General features: G+C 37.3%; 1 protein-coding gene across 3 annotated transcripts in view; it reads left to right on the top strand.

The window, feature by feature from the left end:
- LOC106872104 (mucin-5AC) overlaps positions 1-12708 on the top strand; it is a 366408-nt gene that overhangs the window by 295464 nt on the left and 58236 nt on the right. The gene's annotated exons all lie outside the window — the stretch shown is intronic.

Here is a 12708-nt window from a genome sequence, read left to right as displayed (position 1 = left end):
TCAGACCTGCCTATAGTAGAAAGAATTATTGTTATGGATATTATTATTTCTACATCATATTTTTTTAACTTGTCTCTTTTTATTGTACTATCACTGCATTCATTGTTTGCAAACAACGTAAATTGGCCAGTACAAAGGTGTAACTATTTTTTGATTCCTCGGAATTTCCTGCAATGAGATTTTATAAGATATACAATTTTAACGGTGTAGATAACGATTGTGTTGATGAAATTTATTTTATTTATTATTTTTTTTTTCGAGAAAGTGTTTCATATCATTCACCAACCACCGTCGTACCTGGACTTTATTTCTTCATAATTCTCTTTAAAATGCATAGTTTTAAATATCTTGTAGAAATACGTTTTCGACAATAGAGTAGTATGTAATGTTAATATTTCAAACATGAATCTGGAGAAAATGTGAAAAACGCTGATGTTACGGAAATCGACGACGATAAACAAACACGGGGAAAGAGAACGGATTATCGAAATTTCTTCTCATAATTTTATCCCATAGTCGTCGTAATCAACACCCTCGAAAACGTATAACTGTAAAAAAATTTTTAAAGCATGGGCTTTTCAGAAAGTTATGAGAAGACAGTCAGGTTGTAATTATTCCTGTACCAAACTTTTAACCAATCTAAATTATAGAGAACAATGAAATTGATAAGTTCACTAATTTGACTCCAGCACGTCTTGTCACCCACATGCATACATTGGTCAAGACACTTTCTCAATGTGCCATGTACTAGAAACGAACTTAACCACATAAGACATGTTGCGCATTTACATTTAAAAAAAAATCCATTATTAATTTTAAATATTAAATTTATCCATAAATTTAATTATCTTATATAGCAATCCCTCCAAACTTTTCACGTAATTATTTTCCCTCTTACTTTGACTTCAAATCTGAAGGATTTCGTTCGCAAGATTCTTTATGTGAACTCGTGTGTTGTAATAGATTCTGTTCTGTCTTGGGTGGGTAATTATGCCATAACAATAAATCTGAAAAATTTCTATGTAAAAGCATATGTTAATATGTGTTGACTTGATATATTGCCTTTTTTTTTATATATGTATATGTATATTTGGAGACTTCAGTCCCTGGGACCTATTAGTATCCACTCTATTTGGACGTTGCGAGAAAGTTGGAACTAGGGAGTGGAAGAAGCAGGAGATTGTCACTTAGGTGGTTAAATTAAAGGGGTGTGCAGAGGTGGACAGCCAATATGTGTGTGCATTAGAACTAGGGAACGGAAAATTAATGTGTGTATATGTATATATACATATATATATTCTCAAAACATTTTAATGCGATTTACGTTTTTAGAATGTGGGGTATTTAAAAAGAAACGGTAAATTTTTACAAGACCCCCACACACACACACACACAAGAAATTCCATTTTATTTGTGGTAGCTATTCCGAAAGTCTGCACACACACACACACACACATATATATATATGCGTACACACAAACATCTTCCCCCACCCTCGCCAACATCTGTGAAATAAGTAAAGTGTCCTCTTATTATTCTGTCCACTGAGCCGACGACCTAAATTCCTTGCCGCGAGAGAGGGAAAAAAAAAAGAACATGAATAATTAGAACCCAATGGTTTTATATTATTTGACAGTGACGGTGATTGTGGTGGTGGTTATAGTCATTGTAGTGGTGTTGATGGTATGATTTGGGCTGGACTTAGTGTCCGCTGTCTACTGTTTTTCACATACCATTGCCACACACTCCCGTCATTCTCCTGCTTTCACCTCGTGTGTTTGCACGTTTTCCCTTTCATCATACTTCCCCTTCCCTTTCTCTGTCTCTTACTCATACTCAAGCTTGAGGTGGTTGTTGTGATGGCTGTGTTGGTTAAGGTGGTGCTGATGGAGATTTATGTGGTAGTAGTGGTGGTTAGAGTTTTCTTCTTCCATCCCCTATCGCTGCTGCTGCTCCATACTGACAATTATAGTGATGATGGTTGTTACTGTGGTGGTGGCGGCAGTACAACTTGACAAGTGGTGAATTCATGGTATTCCCTACACCTCTATCTTTCTATCCGTTTGTGTATATACCTAGCCAGCCATCATCTATCTACTCCACGAAGCGCGCTGATTCTCCGCCTCCTCTGAAGCGAAGTGCCTGTATTTTAAAGCTAAAACTACTCGCGAAACTCAAAACAGGGAACATAGAACGTCAGAGGAATAGTATGGTGACGCGACGCAGGCGTGCTTAGAATGGAACAACGTAGCTTCACCCTAACCCTTGTTCCCACCTTCGCCAACTTCAACAGACGCACTTGATGTACCTCAAGTTAGTGACAAGGAACGGCAAGAAATGGAAATCAAGATTTGTTTTTAACTGTGTAACTCGAAGTAGATAGAGCTATAAATAAATTAATAGCGTGTAAATATTGGATTGGGGAAAATCCTTCTGGTAGAATATGCTCCACCGTTAAAAATGAATTATCAAAGATATCACTTTCGTTTTCCTGGTGTGTGTGTACCTTTTCTCCAATTTTAATTTATAAGTAAGTCTATCTTGGTGTGTATGCTGTTCTCCTACTTCCTCCTTTATTCTCTGGGGGGGTTGGCCATCTCTCTCTCTCTCTCTCTCTCATTCTCTCTCTCTCTCTCATTCTTTCTCTCTCTCTCTCTCTCTAAACTGTAAAGCTTTTTGCAGTTTAGCTTCTTCAGCTATTCTCCCAGTGGCTAGTTGCTAGGTAACCGTCACTCAGGAATGGTATCTATGCAATACTCACCCTCTTATTTTCTCTCATTTTCTCTCTCTCTGTTCCGTCCCCACCTCTGGACTAAAACACTCTTGTTTTGCCCTCTCCATCCATTCAACTATAGCAAGGAAAATGCGTGTGCTGGAGAGGGAAGGAGAAGAGATAAGTTTGTAAACCTTTTATCCTCTACCATGCTCTCTCTCTCTCTCTCTCTCTCTCTCTCTCTCTCTCCTACCTCTCCCATTGCTTTCTTGTTCAGTCTTTTCCTCCAAAATCTCTTTCGTTACACATATCTATAACGCCTTTCCCTTCCTGATTGAGCTCCTATACAGTTGTCTGTCTGCTGTGTCCCTCAAACATCTACCGTTTAGCTTTTCATATGCCACCCTTTTTCCAACCTCCTACTTTTTACTATTAAGGAGCTGAACTATTTCCAAAAAACATCATCCATCTTACTAATACAAATTTCAAAACAGCATTCCCCTTAGGGAACTTATATTCCATATATATATATACGTATATCATATATTTCAATTTTTTTCCCCCCAAAATTCGTTTACTTCTTTATCTCAAGCAATCTCTCCAGGATTAATTTTTGTTATTCTCTGAGGAATTAGGTACATGACAGTTAAACAAATTAATGCTTTAAAGGCAAGGGATTTTGTGTGAAGGGTCCGAAGGTAGGGGGTGTATTGTGCTCTGTTTTTCTTGCTCTCGCTATGTCTTTGTCTCAGCTTCCAAGCACATTACAGTATCTTAGGGATGGAGGTCAATCAACCTTGCTGAAAACAGCTAACCATTGCCACTGCATGCTTGAAGAGTTAACTAAGGAAGGGTACCAACCAGTCTGTAAATTTACTTGCTCCTGCAATTCATGCTTATAGACAAAAACCAGCCAACCTATACAACAACAATGATAATAATAAACACTGTGGCAAATCCTGTAGAGATAAAATAGATTTCACATGCTCCTAAATTGTAATTAAATTTTTTTTTAATTGTTTTCTTCCTAAATCTTTTTAACTTGTTTCAGTCATTGGACTGCAGTTATGCTGGAACACAAACTTGCAAAGTTTTAGTACTTAGATCTTGTACTTATTTTATTGGTCTCTGGCTACACTGCCAAGTTAAGCGGACAGAAACAAACCAACACTGATTTTCAAGCTGTTCAGGGTACAGACTCAAGCACATACATGCATATATATATATATGACAGGTTTCCACAAAATTTGTCTACCAAACTCACTCACAAGACATTGGTCAGCTCAAGACACTTGCTCAAGGTTCCATGCAGTAGAACTGAACCTGTAACCCTATGGTCTTTTCTTTTACATATTTCTTTCTCCCGGATGCAATAGAGTAGCTCAGCTTTTAGGGGAGGGGGGGTCCAAATTTTTTTAAGCTTATCCCATAATGATCCAAAGTGATGGCAGTTACTTGATTTCTTGCTATTGCTGATCTTCATGCTTACCTTGATTGGATGGGTTTGTGATCAAAACAGGTCTTCTGAGATCTCATAGTTAGAGAATCACAATGAGTCAACATGCAGCTTAAAATAGAATTATTTAATGGGTGTGATTGTGTGGTAAGAAGTTGACTTTCCAACCACACTGCTTCTGGTTCAGTCCCACTGCATGGCACTTTGGACAAGGGTCTTCTCTCCTCAAGCTAACCAAAGCCTCTTGCATTTAGTAAAATAGAAACTGAAAGTACATTGTGCATGCATGTGTTATTGTTTTTTTGCCTTGATTTAACATGATTGTTGTAAATGAGCATCACTGTCATGCAAGTAGTGCCCTTTGTTTTCAGTCTCCTATAAAAGCATGTCTGGCCATGGGGAAATATTACCTGGTTTGGAAACAGGTGAGGGTTGACAACAGGAAGGGCATGCAGCTGTAGAAAATTCACCTCGACAAATTCTGTCTCACCCATGCAAGCATGGAAAAGTAGTTGTTAAAACAATGATGATGTTTAACATGCAAAAAATTGCAGCAGAACACCAATGTAGAGGTCCTTCTTATTTGCAAGAATCAGTTTTGTTACACAAACATATACCTTTAACCCTTTAGCGTTTAAACTGGGCATATCTAGCCCTAATATTCTATTTGTTTTATGTTCAAAGTGGCCAGATCCAGCCTGTCACACCTACCCTACAATATCATTCTAAAAGTAAACAATCACATTATTGAAATCTCAAAGTTACAAGATATTGCATGATTAATTCAAAGCAATATCAATAAATAAGCAATACAATGGACAGAGTAACCTGAATACTAAAGGGGTCAGTAATTTGGAGAGTGTTTTTGTGAAGCAGTTGATTTAAAATGAGCCCCATTTTCAAAGGTTTTGTTAGTCTCAAGAATTATTTATCAATCCCAGAGTTAACGTATCTTCTTAGATGTAGTCCTTCATTTAGAGTTTTATTTGGCCCTGCAACTAATTAAAAGTTTAGCCGATGTGAAATTTCATTCTGAACCCTCTATGACCTAATGATTTGGGAGTTGGGAATTTTTGCAGGCATGGTTAAGTAGTTAAGAAGTTTGCTTTGCAACCATGTGATTTCATGTTCAGTCCCACTGTACAGTACTTTCAGCAAATTTCTTCTAAATCCATGCACTAACCACTGTCTTGTAAACATACACTGTGAAAAAGCCCACCCATCATATCATCATCATTTCATGTTTGTGATCCTATCCTACAGTGTTAGTTTGTTTACATTCCCATAGCTTGGCAATTTGGCAAAAGAAACATCATAGAATAATTACCAGATTTAATAGAATAAGTACTGGGGTCAATTTGTTTGATTTAACCTGTGATGTGGGTACCCTAGCACAGCCACAGTCCAGTGACACAAACAAGCTAAAAGAAAAAATAATTTCTCTCCCTTGTTCCCCCCCCCCACTTTTTTTTCCTACTCATTCTTTTGTGGTGGATAACACCTCTCACTTCAACTTTGGCTCTACTAAAGAAGTGAATAAAACACTACAACTGAAAAGGAAACTTGGTTTAAACCCAGGGCTGAGTAAATCAACAAAGAAAGTTTAGGATAACATAGTCAAAGCATTTTTTATTCTCCATCATCATCAGTGTTCTTATGTCCACTTTCCAGTGGTTTCATGAGTCATGTGGAGTTTATGGAGGCAGACTATCTACAGCCAGATGCGCTTCCTGTCACATCAACCCTGGCCTGTTTCCAATTAAGGTAATATTTCCCCATGGTCAGACATGTTTTCACTAAATATTGGAAATTGACACAGTTTGTATGACAGTGACACTCAGTTACAGCTATCACTCTTATGTCAAGATAAAGACTCAAACAAACACACACACATGTATATACATACATGCATGATGGACTTCATTTAGTTTCCAGCTGCCAAATGCATTCACAAGGCTTTGGTCAGCCCATGGCTATAATAAAAAACACCCAAGGTGTCACACAATAGAACTGAATGTGAAACCAATTTGGTAAGCAACTACATATACGATGTATATTTAAGATATTTACTTTCTGTGAGTGCAAAATATTTTGATTGGATTGACATTTTCTTTCTAGCACCAGCGTCAGTGTCTTATTTATCCCAGATGAGCTGCTCTACATTTTCATCATTAATAGAGCTGGCTGGCGCCGGTGTATGTGGAAGAATGAGATGTCATTGTGGCTGGTCCCTTGATGCAAATACATTTTATCGACTGAATGCTTGCTGTTTCACTGAACTTCATCATTTAACATTCACTTTTTCATACTTGCATGAGTTGGCCAAATTTGTTGAAGCTGGTTTTTGACAGCTGGATGCCCTTGTGCTAACCCTCACCTGTTTCTAAGCAAGCTAATATTTCGCCTTTGGAAACAGGAAATGAACATTGTTTGTATGATAGTGATGTTTATTTATGATCATCATTTCACACACACACACATGATGGACTTCTCAGAGTTTCCATTCACCAAATCCTCTCAAGGCTTTGCTCAGTCTGGGGTTATAATGGAAGATACTTGCCCAAAGTGCTGTACAATGGGATTGAACTCAAGATCACATGGTTGGTAAGCGAGCTTCTTAACTACACAGCCATGCCTGTGCCTACTGAGACATTCTGAGATAAATTTAACTTTAAAGCAATCTCTGGTAAATATAAATACCACCTTAATTTTGTAACCTGTGGGTCTGTTTAGGGATAAAGCTAGGCCCCCAATGATTTAACCTTACTTCATCCTTAGCATTTAATCTGACCATAACCAGCTGAAATATTCTACCTTTTTTTATGTTGAAACTGACTAGATCCAACCTCTCACACCTACCCTACAATGTAATTCTAAAAATCTACAGTTACAGCACTGTAATCTTGATGCTACAAGATAATGCATGATGAATTCAAAACAATGTGAATAAATACATAATACATTTGACAAAGAAAGCTGAATGCTAAAGGGTTAGATGGAGGCTCTGCAGTGATTATTTCGTGGTTCTTTCAATCCCTCATGTATTGTAAATGCTTCATTGGAGATGGGGCATAACACCATCTGTGGGTGAACAACCAAGATGCAGAAGTATTGCCAAATGCAGATAAACAACATTTTTCATCTCCTGGTATTTGAAGTGTTGAGCCCATTACCTACAAAGCTCTCATCTGAGTAAAGTGTCTGTTGATGCTTAAGAAGATACCTGGCTGTTCCAGCATCTCAGCTTCATAGATCACTTACAGTAATGTTGCAAGTGTCTTGGGTTGATAAAGTAGTGGGAGAGTATATGAGGGTATTTGAGTATTTGGTTGTATACCAGGGAAACTCCTTTAACTGCTGAAATACAATTCCTTTTACCATCATCATCATCATTTAACATCCATTCTCCATGCCAGCATGTGTTGGACAGTTTGACAGGAGTAGTTGGCCAGCTGCAGAGCTGCCTAGGTCCCATTTGTTTGTTTTTGCATAGTTTCTATGGGTGGATACCCTTCCTAATACCAACCACTTTACAAAATGTACTGGGTGCTTTTACATGGTGCAGTACAGGTGTTTTTATGTGGAACCAGCACCCACAAGACTAGGATCTCTTGGCTGAGAGAAGGGTGTAGAGGACACACCTGTATGCATGGACAGCCACAGTTTTACTTAGCTTGGCATGTCTTCTTTGTTTCAATTAGTTTTGAAAATAACAAAGGATTGCCATTATTAACCTCATGTTTGGACCATCGTCATCATTTTAACATCTTCTTTTCCATGTTCACATATGTGGAACAGAATTCATCATTGAGGCAGATCTTCTATGGTTGGATGCTTTTCATGTTACCAATCCTTAACTGCTTCCAAGTAAGGTAAAATTTCCCCTTGGCCAGACATGTTTCCACTAAAGATTGGAAGTAGACACCATTACCTTGTATAATGTTGATGCTCATTCACAACTGTCACATGATGTCAAGACAAGGGGCACACACAAAAAAATTTGATGGAAGGTTTTTCATTTAGATCACTTTAAAGCAGGAAAGTTGTATCAAAGAGCAGCCTGAGGCTGGTTGGCATCAAAAGTGTTAAATATATTATTAATGCATTTAATGTAGCAAATTTCTTATCTCTATTTGTAATCATAAACTGAATACAATACAGACACAAATGTCGTTAAAATTTTCTAAAGAATCAATTTAATATGAAAAAAAAAAAGGAAAAAAAGCCCAAATCAGAGATCAATATTCTGTAGCGTTTCATCAAATCCTATACAGATAAGTGATGCATCGTTTACTGATAAATAAAGAGCTAACCTTCTGGACAAAACTATAATCAGCTGACCGGTTTCGTATTAACATAAGAATAACTAAACTACTGGATTATTGATTCAGATATTGGTAACAAGGTTATAATTTCTCCAAGTATTAAACTACTTACTCCTCGGCTCTGTAAGTGCGTGTGTATTTACAAATATATCTACACCAAGTTGTGATCAGTTTGACCTAAACATCATCAGATGTGTTATACCTGCATGTCTACCATTGTTACATAGTTTCAGTTTGGAAACAAGTGCTACTGACCCAGTTTGATAGAAACTATTACTTTTTTTTAAATTTTTACACAGAAGTGGTATACCAGCAAGAACAAAAAAATGTCATGGATGATAGAGGAATGCAAGACACACGTCAGGAATGCAGACAAATTCTCAAACCACCAACTAACTTCTGTGAACTTCAAACAATACACACATACCTAGAGCAATCTCTAGATAAACCTATTGCCATTTGTCCCTGACCTATATAAAATTGAGAAGGCATGTCGTTATGATGTTGCATGCATAATTGCAAGATCATGGTTTCAATTTCCAGATCAGGCAATGTGTTGTGTTCTTGAGCAAAACACTGCATTTTACATTGCTCCAGTCCACTCAACTGTAAATGAATAACTTTGTGACAGACTGGTGTCCTTTTTAAAGGGAATGTTGTGTGATCTTGATCAGTTACACCCCATGGAAACTGGGTAACCAGCCTTATGAGCCCTAGAACCAAGACAGTAATTTCCAGGTGGTTGATGGTGATGATATATGAAATGTTACAACCAGAAGCAAATTGTTCTTTCTAGTTGGCTTCTGTGGATATTATTGTTGTTCCTGGTTGTTGAGGACAACAGCATCAACCACAACATAAACAACAGAAGCCACTCATTTCATGCTGCAGTTGTTGGAGGTTATTTTATTATCCCAACAATTAAAATATCTCTCCAATTATCTATATAGTGGTGGTATGTATTTGCGTGTGGGTGTGTGGGGCAGGGTAAATACATGTTAAAAACAAAAACCTCAAACCTGTAAGCCATGGCAGTAATTCAATACAGTTTCTTTCTCACTTTATAATAGTTTCTCCCCCCCTCCAAACATCATTGCTAGAAATCAGTCTGTCACTACTGCTGGGTTTTCCAGTTCAGATGAACTTTACATTTGAGATATGAGAAGCTTCTTACCAGCTAGCCTACATTTTATGAAACCTTATAGCTTTTTGAGTGTTGTCCTTATCATATGATCTGCAACAGTATAAAGAGGGAATCTCTCTCTCTCTCTCTTGTATGAAAGCCATTTTTTTTTCTTCATTTGAAGAATTAGGAATATTAGACCTGGTGGAAGCCCTTAGGGTGTTCTATTGGTAGCCATTTCATCATCAACGCCATTTAACTCTTAAGCGTTCAGATTACTCTGTCTAATTCACATTTTCTATTGATTACTCAAAATCTTGCAGCTTTGAGATTTTGATGATGTCATTGTTTATTTTTACAATGACATTGTGGGTTAGGTGTGAGAGACCAGATATAGCCAGTTTGAAAAATAATACAAGTAGAATATTTGGGTGGTTTAAATGTTGAAGGGTTAGTGTCTGTTTTTCCATGCTGGTATCAGTTGGGCAGTTTGACATGGGCTGCCAAGCCAGAAAACTGCTGAACTCCAGTGTTTTCTTTGGCATGATTTCTGTGGTTGGATGCATTCCCTAACACCAACCACTTTACAGAGTGTATTGAGTATTTTCATGTGTTTGTGGAATTGAAAAGTTTGCTTCTTATGAAGATGGTTTTGGGTTTAATCAGAAGAGAATGAAAAGGTAATAAAACCTGAGATAGGAGTATGTTGAGGCAGAGTAAAAGGAGAATTAGTAGCAGGAATGGTTAGTGGATGCTTATAGACAGTGTTAGGCAGAAGGTCAACAGGCGGTTTTTTGAGTATGTGTGTTCGTGTTTGTGTGGGGTTGTAGGTGTTGGGTACGTGTACGTGTGTGTGTGTATTTTGTATGCGCGCGTGTGTGTATGTGTATGTTTTTGTGCGTGCGTGTGTGTTTGTGTGTATGTGTATGTTGTGTATATGTGCGTTGCTGTGTACGTGTGTGTGCGTGCGTTTGCTATTGTATGTGCGTGTGTTGTTTATGCCCATGTGTGTGTGATTGTATGCATGTCTGTGTAGTGTTGGTGAGAAGTGTGTGTGTATGTGGGTGTGTACGTGTGTGTGGATGTGCGTGTGTGTGTATATTTTTTGTGCGTGCATGTATGTGTATATTTTTTATGCGTGCATGTATGTGTATGTGTATATTTTTCGTGCGTGCGTGTGTGTTATGTACGTGAGTGAGTATTGTGTATGTGAGAGGTGTGTGTGTATATGTGTATGTGTGTGTGTGGTTTTGTGTATGTATGTGTGTGAGAGCGTAAGGATGTGTGCCAGGTATGTGTGTTATTTTGTGTGTGCACTCCTGTGTGTATGCGGCTGTGTATGTAGGCATGTACATATATAACTTTGATAAGTTTCGGCCACCTAATAGTACCACCTGGTGTGCATGTGATTTATGTGTGTGTATCTATATATATGTATAGATTTATGTCTGTGTATATATAGGTATATATATATATATATATATATATATATATATATATATATATATATATATATATATATATATATGTGTACATATATGAATGTGTATATATGTATGTATGTGTATAAAAATGTGTATGTATGTATGTACGTATATATGTATATATATATATATATAAGTATACATATTTATATACGTATGTGTATTTACTTCTATATATACATATATATGTATATGTATGTATATAGTGGCTGCTTCCTTGTAAATGACCAAAGCCATTACTAGAAAGAATCAGTAAAATAAGTCATTGAAAACATAGCTTGAAGTCCTTATATGACTATTGAGCCCTGCCAAAGATTGGCTCATATTATTACATAAGGCACATTGTGCTGGCTGGCAAAAGAATCAGGTCTTTTGACATGTGTTTTTAATCCTTTAACTGAACAGACCACTTTTCCACAATTTACCAGAGGTTGATTCCTGTGACTTCTCTGATGCTTGACCAGGTCTGCATTACTCCACTTTCTATTGGTTCATTCTTTCTAAGCATTCTCTTGATCTTCTTGTGCGTCACTCTCTCCCGCTCTCTCTCTCTCTCTCTCTCTCTTCCTAGACAATCTTATCACAATACAGGTCACTGGGCCATATCCCACTCCACCAGATATTTCAAGCATCTCAGCAGTAATTCCTGATGGACCAAGTGCTTCCCTCGTCTTCATATCTTTGTTGCTTTTTCTATCATATTGTTGTCAACTCAATAACTGGACCGTCTATTGGTGTAAAGAGTGTCTCTCTGGGCATACTTATTCTCACTCACATCACCTATCTCTTTCTATGTTTGTGTGTATGCTCTCTTACTCTTTTACTTGTTTCAGTCATTTGACTGCGGCCATGCTGGAGCACCACCTTTAGTCGAGCAAATCGACCCCAGGACTTATTCTATTGGTCTCTTTTTGCCGAACCGCTAAGTTACGGGGACGTAAACACACCAGCATCGGTTGTCAAGCGATGGTGGGGGGACAAACATAGACACACAAACACACACACATATATATATATATATATATATATATATATATATATATATATATACATATATACGACAGGCTTCTTTCAGTTTCCGTCTACCAAATCCACTCACAAGGCTTTGGTCGGCCCGAGGCTATAGTAGAAGACACTTGCCCAAGGTGCCATGCAGTGGGACTGAACCCGGAACCATGTGGTTGGTAAGCAAGCTACTTACCATACAGCCACAAAAATACACACACATGCTTTTGTGTATCTCTATATGTGTGTGTGTGTGTATATATACACACACACACACACACATGCATATATATATACATACATACATACATATATATATATATATATATATATACACACATATTTAAGTATATAATTATAAAAATATAATTATAATTAAGAGTGCTGGAGGGCCAACACTAATACGCTAGAAGTAGATGTTAAATGTCTACAAGCCACTCTAAATTTCTCTTTTTATAACGGGGCTGAATGTAAGGGAATGGACTGGCGTTGGCCCTCAAGCACTCTTAATTATAATTATATACTTCGAAATAAATTTTACCGATATGGTGGATTTTTATGTGTGTATATATATATATATATATATATATATATATATATAT

Source organism: Octopus bimaculoides, chromosome 2 (genome assembly GCF_001194135.2).
Source record: "Octopus bimaculoides isolate UCB-OBI-ISO-001 chromosome 2, ASM119413v2, whole genome shotgun sequence".
Taxonomy (NCBI): domain Eukaryota; kingdom Metazoa; phylum Mollusca; class Cephalopoda; order Octopoda; family Octopodidae; genus Octopus; species Octopus bimaculoides.
The sequence above is the reverse complement of the archived record's forward strand: the minus strand, read 5'-3'. Positions and strand labels throughout refer to the sequence as shown.